Source organism: Schistocerca nitens, chromosome 7 (assembly GCF_023898315.1).
Source record: "Schistocerca nitens isolate TAMUIC-IGC-003100 chromosome 7, iqSchNite1.1, whole genome shotgun sequence".
In the NCBI taxonomy this organism is placed as follows: Eukaryota; Metazoa; Arthropoda; class Insecta; order Orthoptera; family Acrididae; genus Schistocerca; species Schistocerca nitens.
The window spans coordinates 572258944-572268910 of NC_064620.1; the positions used below are offsets into that span (position 1 = coordinate 572258944).

Sequence of the window (9967 nt, forward strand, 5' to 3'; positions counted from 1 at the left end):
CTAAAATATTTGTTTTGATGTCCCCTACAACCTCCCAGCGTTTGTCGGTTTAAATACTTTTCACCCTGTATAAACACGTCCAGGCAATAGCGGCGTCACACGGCAAGGAACGACTGCTAGTCTGACACACGCTTGTGCATGTACTATCAGTGACAATGTTGTTCGTTTGTAGAGTAGGGAAGGCGCGCGATCTATCTACGTTGGGCTGAGGTCAGATTGTGATGGCCCAGAGGCGTGGCATCACCGTGCAGGGATTTGCACGACTTACCGAGTTTTCGAGAAGTGCTGTGGTGAATGACTTCAAGATGCAGAGAAACCAAGGTAAAACCATGTCCTTACGTCGTGACGTTGGCCGCCAACATCTCATTACAGAAGTCAGACTGCAAAACCAGGACAGGTGGCGAACTGTGACAAAACTAAGATCAGACTTTAAGGCTGCGCAGAGTACAATTGTATCTGAGTACCCAGAGCACCGAACACTCCTAACGAATGGCCTCCACAACCGTCGACGCATGTGTGTGCCAATGTCAGCACCTGACGTCGGCGACTACGGCTGAAACGGACACGTGACTATCGACACAGGAGTCGGCACAGTGGCAGAGCGTTTCACGGTCCGATGAATCCCAATACTTTCTTCATAATGCCGATGGGAGGGAGCCAATCCATCGTCTTCCAGGTTAACAGCGCCTTCACACCTGTACTGCGGGATGGAGACAAGATGGCGGCGGCTCCATTATGCTCTGGAGAACATTCACGTGAGCATCCGTGGGTCCAGATTAGCTTGTGCAAGGCACCGTAACGGCTGGGAGTACACTCTTTGCAGAGCAAGTACATCCCATTATGACGATTACGTTTCCTGACATCTGTGCGATTTTCAGCAAGATAATGCACCATGTCACAAGTCCAGGAGTGTGGTGGAGTGGTTTGACGAACACCTCAACCCGCCAGGTCTGTACCCCACGGAACACACGTGGGGTGTGACCGAACGTGGCTTCAGAGCTTACAGCTCCCCTTCCCGGAATTTACGGGAATTGGGTGACTCGTGTGTGCAGACGTGGTGCCAACTTCCTCCAGCGACCTCTCAAGGTGTCACTGCCTCCTTGCCACGACGTGACAGAGCTGTTATCCGTGCCAAAGGTAGACATACCGGCTATTAGGTACGTCGTCGTATGTTCTGTCTGATCAGTGTATGTGTAAAGCCTGTTTGTACCAAAGTTCATGGGCAACTGAAGCCAAATATATTCAAAACAAAATCCGTTTAAAACGTATGTTTATGATGACACTGCTGTATAAATTACTAATTAAAGCGAACAAACATTATATGATTTGCAATTATTAATAATACACCCACTATTTGATTTATACGGATTTATTTAATTGTTAGTATTTGTCCTCTTATAAGACAAATATTTCGACTATATAATACTACGCTTCTCATTTAAATATATGTTCATTACCTATGAAAATATAGTTGCTTCATAAAGACGTAAAATTATCTTAAGGTGAGATCTGAAACTCTTCATGGGAAGTGAAAGTCGATGGCTGAGGGCAAAGAGATTTGGACAGTGAACCACCAACGATAAAGGAGAGCGTTCAGATGAACATAAAATGATACAACAATCATAATCTTTGAAGTGCATAAAATAAAAAACTGCACCTGGAAAGTCAATGTGATAATGAAAGCCATCTCATCGATTTTAGATTAACGTTGAGAGCGTAAAGATATCAAATAAAGTCTAACAACAGTTCTCCAGAACTAGTCGTAGACACCGAAAATGAGTGTATGTTTGTAAGGTCTAATTTAAGATTTAATATAAACCAGAAAAATAAAACAAATAGTTCGAATATTGAAAAAAAACTGAGAAGTTAAAAGAACAGATTTTGCTACTAGAGTAAGCATTGTTACTAATTTCAGCAATGCTTTAACATCGCTGTGCCGTTTTTGATACGTCTTGGAGTTGCTCACCATGTTCAGATCCATTATTCCAGCATCAAGGTCTTTCTTCCACTCTTTTCTACTTGTGTAGCGCTCCACATAAGGTGTCGCTTCCTTCGTTTTCTGCGTTTTCTTCGTTTTCTTCGTTTTCTTCCTGCAGGGAATACACGAACAGCACAAGATGCTCCGTAGCACCTGAGAAGCCAAAACAAAATCACTATACGCGTAAACCAGTGCCTATACATTAAGACAACGATGACGCCGCCTCAAACGTGGACTACATAGCAATCAGAAAGTTGAGGTTTTTTTTTTTTTTTGTGGACTGGCTCCGACACGGATTTGACCCTTGCCTCAGTTTGTTGGAATAATCTCTTGAAACTGTAAAATCTGCGTTAATAGACGTATTTATTCCAAACGTTGAAAAAAAAATGAAATGTATACTTCGATCAATGCTTCACGTTCAGTGGGACTGTGGTGAAGTGCAATATCGAACAGTACGGGTATGCATATGTTTTCGAATTAGTTTTATGTTACGTCAAGTGAGGAGTTATGAGATACAATGGAGGCTCACTCAGTATCCTCCTGCTTCATTTATCCCAGGCGAACTGGAATTCCATATAACCAAGCCGTAGCGCAGTGACAGTGTTCAGGACGTCCACGACGAATGGCAGCTGCAGTTAACTCCGAGATAATATCTGGAGTGTCATATTAACAAGTGAGGTGTATTTCCTTATCCGAGCAGAGTTAGACACGAGAGGCATAAGAATTTTAACTCCAAACATTATTTCCAATCATAATTTTCATGGTCCCTGAGTGGCATAGTCGGTCAGCCATAGACAACAGAGACAGCCTGCTACAAGAAATCCATCTAAAAAATACGTGTGCTGCTTCGATTTCCGAAACGTGATCCAAACTAGATAGGCATATCACTTGTAGAAGGTACTTTGTTATTAGGTCAGGCAGACTCGGCTCTAAAGGGCGTGCCGCTGTCCCGCTGCGGTAGGAATTACTTTCTCGGATATACACATTAGTTCCGCTACCGCAGGACTGCAGATATCGGTAGCACGGATTAAATTATGTTCTGTATTATCCACCCCGTTAGCCGGTTTTTAATACCCGAGAACTGAGATAGGAGTAGTAAGAGTGGAAAGTACTGTTCCTCCAACTTGAGCAACCGCTGGTGCTCTGCGGGAATTTCAGCGCTCTCACCTCTATTTAGGGAAATTCGTGTACAACAGACCCAGGACAGAGCTCACCTAATGTAACAGAAGACAGTCACCACGCAGCCCTCAACGACGGCTCTCCTATCATGGAGTCTCTCCCCACAATAGTGGCTCACGTATTTCTTGCCACCAAAAGTGAATATTTGTACTCGGTCGATATTGCATCAATAATCAGGATAAGGTAACTTTTCCTGTTATTTGGACGATGGAAGCGACAACAAGAGACGTAGAATTCTTTTCTAAAAGTCATTGGAACATAAATAACAAAAACTGACACTCTTTCAAAAAGTAATAATACAGTTGCTGATGTAAGTGTCCAAGAGACCGGCTCAGTGTAAGTATCGTACTACACATTCTTTCGAGTATTAAATGTGAAAGACTTCTAGTATCAAAAGCGACATTTACATATTAGGAACTCCGTGGTACGGTGGAATACGGAATACTCACCAGTGACTGCCGAACGTCGTCTAGAACGTAAGAAGGGTGAAATCTTCTCATCTGTGGAAGATTACCCGTGAAACTGGGATGTAAATGCTCGAACTAACGTGTTTTAAAAATTGTGAAAACCTCTTAACTGGGTAAATTCCCCCCCACCCCACCCCCACCCCCCAGCAGGCATCGCATATGATCATTTTCTAAGACGCCCGTCTCAGATGAAAGAGACAAATTATATACGGAAGTCCTCTACGAATTCAGTCCTTGGAATGTACTATGCTCACTGTCCTGTGCTCTCTCTCGTGACAAATCGTCCCTTCACGACTTTTCTACGAACCTTATCGACATCTAAATTAGAGTCTGCTACCTCCCTGAACAGTTCAAATAATGGTTCCAGTTCCCTAATCTAAATCGGTGCCTGGAAGTCCAACTTCCTACATACCTATCCCGTTGTCGGCATGTCGGCGTTTACTAAAAGAGCTCTTGAAAGACTTATTTTGTTTTGTGTTCAGAACTTTCCAAAGCGCAGTACCAAGTGTGTAAGAATAGAAAAAATTACTCATACAAACTCAAGAGGATTCCCTAAACGCTCAGATCAGCGCACTACTTTGTTTTTAATATACACACGAGATATGAAGAACATCATTACACCAGAGGTTAAATCTCTCCAGTATGCAAATGATTTATCCCTTTTCTTCTACACTTAAAGACCAAATCTCTACGCCTAATGTCAGGCAGAGCCATTTACACCTTCAAGGACTGTATGACTGCCAACGACCCAACAGTTTGACTAAGAAATTTTCTACAATTGTCATCAGCCCACTATGTAACCACGAAAAGAAGCAGCATTAACACAATGAGACCTGCAGCTGGAACTTGACGCTGTGACCACTGTAACTGTGTGTACGTCCGCTGCATCATCGATTAGAATGATAGTTGTACCACACCGTTGCGAAAGGTGCATTTCATCAGTTTGACTTAGTAGAATTAGGGTGCAGGCTTGTGGGCCTTGGAGAAATGCGATCGGCTTACAAGAATGTCTTACTAGGAGAAGATGTTGAAGCTCTGCTGCATGTTGACCTCAGTACTTCAAATGGTTCAAATGGCTCTGAGCACTATGGGACTCAACTGCTGAGGTCATTAGTCCCCTAGAACTTAGAACTAGTTAAACCTAACTAACCTAAGGACATCACAAACATCCATGCCCGAGGCAGGATTCGAACCTGCAACCGTAGCGGTCTTGCGGTTCCAGACTGCAGCGCCTTTAACCGCACGGCCACTTTGGCCGGCTCAGTACTTCGAGAGATATTTTAATAGCCAAGTAGGGCAGCAGCCCAATACAGATTAATCATGCTCCTGCGATAAATGAGGGTGTCTTCCACACACAAAGTCTGCAATGGAAATGAGGAGTGTTTGCCCTCTGCTAGTGAAAGCATTAGACTCGGTGCACAGTATCTACAGTTAGGTTCAAACAAATACATCCATAGACCAACTTAGAAATCCATTCCCGTATCAGATGTAAAATCTCGGTAGTCACTATTTACAGTACAACGAAAAGTTGCTTTGGCACAATGAGTTCCAGTTTCATTGCCTACTTTAAACTTTACTGACGCACTTTGTTCACTTTTATATTGACTGCTTTTAATTTCAAGAGACTTCAGCAGAAAGATGCGTATTACTTCTCCCGCAGCTGAAGTATTCCTATGAACTTTGTCTGCCGCCACCTTGTTCATATTTTACAGCAGAAGCGGCAGCGATTCAAGAGGCTCTGACAGTAGGTATTTATGTGAGGCTCCAGAACCTGCTGTAGTCTAGGAATCAAAAAGCGTGTTCGATTCTATTCAGACTAGAATGTAACAGTAAAATGAATATCCAGGTATTTGAAATTTTACGATAAGCATTGAGAAATAAACGAAAAGGCATGAGAATTTCATTCCAATGGGCCGCAGATCATGTATGGCTGGCTTAGGAGACTTAGTCGCAAAGTTGGCGAAGAATTCCAATGGTTCTGGATTTGCGATGAACGTCTTTCTACCATCCTCAGATTTCCAGCTGTGGGCGACACTGCGATCCAGCTAGTAATTCAAAAATGGCTCTGAGCACTATGGGACTCAACTGCTGTGGTCATAAGTCCCCTAGAACTTAGAACTACTTAAACCTAACTAACCTAAGGACAGCACACAACACCCAGCCATCACGAGGCAGAGAAAATCCCTGACCCCGCCGGGAATCGAACCCGGGAACCCGGGCGTGGGAAGCGAGAACGCTACCGCACGACCATGAGATGCGGGCAGCTAGTAATTAGAAGGTTCTTCTGTCTTCGAGACTTTCAGCCTAGCAGGAAGCCGAAAACTACCTTGGTACTTATTCGTATGAACCTTAAGTTCATCCTAACCACTTACATTTGGTATATGTCCGGGATATCCGTTTTTGCGAGTGTCAGAACACACAAAAAAGAAGGAGACGCAAGTAACCATCTGTTTACCTACAAGTACTTGGAAATACATCAAAACTCTTTAGAGCAAAACCTTGTGAAATTGATGATTCCCATTCCAACAAGTGCTCATGTTTTGTTATATCATAAGGATCCTCAAATATCTTTCCACACTTCTTCTGATACGTTTACGCTACATACTAATTTTATTTTCTTCTAGCTCATAAAAGTAAGTAAATTCGCTGTCCTCGATTGTGGCTTGTATTTCACACCACGTGCTTTCTGTTCATCACGTACTTTCGTTTCTGCAAGCTCCCAGTAGGTTGACTGAAGAAACATGTTTTATCGCAGCGTTGGCATGGTTTTAAGAAATAGAGGTAATTTCTGTACTTTTGGACTGGATTGACTATAGAGAGTGCTTCAAAATGTTAATATACCCTGCGCCATAGAGAAAGAGATCATTTATTTCCTCAAAACAACACAGCGATGCTGTTTATAGGTGTAGCGCTCTGTCTCCATTAGGCACATTCACAGCAGAGAATACTAGACGTAGAAGAGAGCGAAGAAGAGAAGGCGGAATATGATGACAAAGATTACGCATTTCCAATGAGGTAACGCAGCAGAACACCAAGGCCTATGCTAACGGAACATTAAGGATGTTTCATATAGTACAGCTACCCGAGATGTTGAATAAAACTTGTAAAAGTTGATTCTGATTGCGTTGCCTGGTTCTAAGGATACCTATTTGAAGTCAGGCATAGAGATTTGGCCTTTAAGTGTAGAAAAAGGCATAAATCATCTGCATACTGGACAGTTTTAACCTCTGGTGTAATGATGTTCTCCATATCACATTTGCGTAGTGCACTAAATGCAAAATACGTTTTCGTTTCAGAGAAAGAGGAAAAGGAACAATTTTTTCAGTTCAATAACAAATAGAGTCAACGACCTTGCCGCAGTGAAAGCACCGGTTCCCGTCAGATCACCGAAGTCAAGCGCTGTCGGGCTGGGCTAGTACTTGGATGGGCGACCATGCGGTCTGCCGTGCGCTGTTGGCAAGCGGGGTGCACTCAGCCCTTGTGAGGCAAACTGAGGAGCCACTTGATTGGGAAGTAGTGCTGACCCCATGCCCCTCCAGATGCCCATCCAGTGACGCCTGTGGGCTTAGGATGACACGGCGGCCGGTCGGTACCATTGGGCCTTCATAGCCTGTTCGGATGAAGAGAGAGAGATATATATAGCAAACAGAAGAAACAGTATAAAGGACCATATACATAGGGACTTGCAAAAGTAAGTGACACATGTCGGCCCATGCTTGTGCAACAAGTGTGACGCGTTGTCAGAAGACAGTACATGCTCTGGGTATCTTGCTGACACAGTTCTCCAGTGATACAGATAACAAGTGACAGTGAAATCACGCGACAGCTGGACACGTACTCCAAGTTTGAATTACGAGGGACAGTACGATCATTGTTGGCATAACGTCTGACACACAAGTTAGCCGTGAATTCTGACGCTGTATGGACTACATTCAATATAGCGTTGAGCAACAGTGAAGTTTTGCCAACAGTTTGACCAAAGCCGGACAAATGAGGGTCATGCTGATCGCCAATGGAAGCCATCAACTTGTACGTCTACCATAGACGACAAAGTGAAGGTAGCGAGGAACTGATTCACACCAGTCACAAATTTTCCGACGATGAAGACATTTACACAGCTCATGTCCATTATAATTATCCGGGCTGTTATGCCGTGGTCGGTTGATGAATTCTGTGTCATTCATTAGTTGCTGTGAAGCTAAGTAATTTAATCAAATGTAATTTTAAGTTCTCAGTGTAATTAGACGAGCAGCGCATCCAGTGATCACAAACGGTATATTTCCTCGGTACAGAATGAAAAAACCTGTCCTTGTGTGCCGAATTAATTCATATATTTTATAAAAACGGATAAATCGCGACTAGTAACGTAACCTCGCTGGCCATTAGAATTGCAACAGCAAGATGATTAGCAATTATCGAGGCCTTACTACTTGTGCGTATACGCAATATCAGAGAGAATGAATGATTAATTAATTAATTGGAGTGTTTCTGTTGAACTTGTAAGTCAGCATTATCCAAGAAAAGGGACGAAGAGGACAGTTTTGTCACATTCGGGATAACAAGGGTTCACCCACTCGTCCGACCACCCACATTATGCTCTTCTGTTTGATACCTTACATCGACTGAGATCAATGCCTGGCGGGGCCCACTGAAGGGGTTCACAGTTAACTCCTTTAACCAACATTTTTCAGGTCGTGCTTGTGATATTTCTCCGAAGACATGGTCATCTACTCGACGTTTTAACCTGGTCTTTAATTTTTCTATGAGGAAATGTTGCAGAAATACTGGTACGCGTATAAGTATATTACGAGACAAGTGTATTACGAGAAAAGGAAAATTAAATGCCCATTGGTAAGCGTTCCTGTGACATAAGAAGATACAGTCTTAAGAACACATAACATGAATGATAAAAGCAACACTTTTCATCTAGAGTTCACAGAGTTTAGAGCTACCTTTCTAATTCCTGCTTTACTGTATCCCTTTAATGGCAAATCAACCACCCAAAAAAGGTGTACTTCTGGCCATTAAAATGGTAACGCTGGGAAGATTAACCAGTAACGAAGCTTTACTCATTGCGTGTATATGCAAGAGCAGCAAGAATACACGTTTAAATTTGCGTGTGATCTGGGGGTGTACAGAGTGTGACAGGCACAGAACTGCCTCCTCACTCAGGGATATTAATTTTACTTCGGTCGCCCATCGCGATGAACTGAGCCTAGAGGACAGATAAGGACACATCATCCATTGCTGCTTCAACTCTGCCACAGTCCACCCATTGTAGTGACTGGCAAGTGCTAGCGTGCTAGCCGTTCGACAACGCACTACCAGACGTTTTCAATCTAGAGAACGCGTTGGCCAAGGCAACAAACTAACACCCTCAATCATATATCATGTATTAACTGATAAGACACCACAAGTCGTATCTACTGCTTTATTTTCGCCTCATTTCAAAGATATAAGTATTACAGAGATGAATCGCTAATACAGAATTTATTTAATCCTCAACAGCCTCACCACCTGGTCAGTATCAAGTGGGATGACCCGTTGCATCAGCCGACTAATATTTCTTCCTGCTGGGGTATGAAGCTTTAAGGTCCTTGCTATTCCATCTTTCCCTGGCCTTCTGTCGATAATGCCGGTTCTCTCCATCAAGTGCCTCACCCTCTGTCTTCGTGCATTTCCCAGTTTTCCTATTAGATCGCTGGTCTTCATGGAAGTTTCAGAAGTCGAGCAGGTATGTTTCCTTCCATATCTTCATCATTTGCCCTCTTCCTCGTTTCTTGGCCTCTCTTTCAATATCTTTCGGTATACTTTGTTCATGGCCGATGGGTATTATAGCCAACCGTTCTCCAGTCAAGTATCAGCTTAGTGTAAGTACTTCCGAGCCTCCCTGAGCGACTGGTCGCGAGTTGATGGCGGACTCTAATTGCAACAATAAAGTCCTAAGTGTTGCCTCATCTACCAGCGATTTTTCTAAACTTTTCTCAGCGAGCGTTCCATTGTTCCCACCATACGCTCCCACCAGCCTCCCACCAAGCCGCAAGTGGTGCAATAAGCTTCTAATAAGTAAAAACTTGCTGAGGGATGTGCTCGCTTGTCTTCGTGCTCTCGAAGTCATGAGTGAGGTCTTCTAGTTCTTTATTTGCTACTCAAAAGTTTTCACATCATCGGAGTAAACAGTATATAAGTTGATAGTGGAGGACTGAGAAACTAATAATCCGGGACAAAATCCAAACATTTAAAACACAACAGTGGAGCCAGAAACTCGAAGGGCTGGACACCACGCAACCTGGTGTGTGGCAGTTGCCCCCTTCGCTTCACCAGGGAGAAAAGACATACACCC

General features: G+C 43.4%; 1 pseudogene; it reads left to right on the forward strand.

The window, feature by feature from the left end:
• The first annotated feature begins 6965 nt into the window (after nt 1-6965).
• LOC126196011 (5S ribosomal RNA) lies at nt 6966-7083 on the forward strand (annotated as a pseudogene).
• The last annotated feature ends 2884 nt before the right edge of the window (nt 7084-9967 follow it).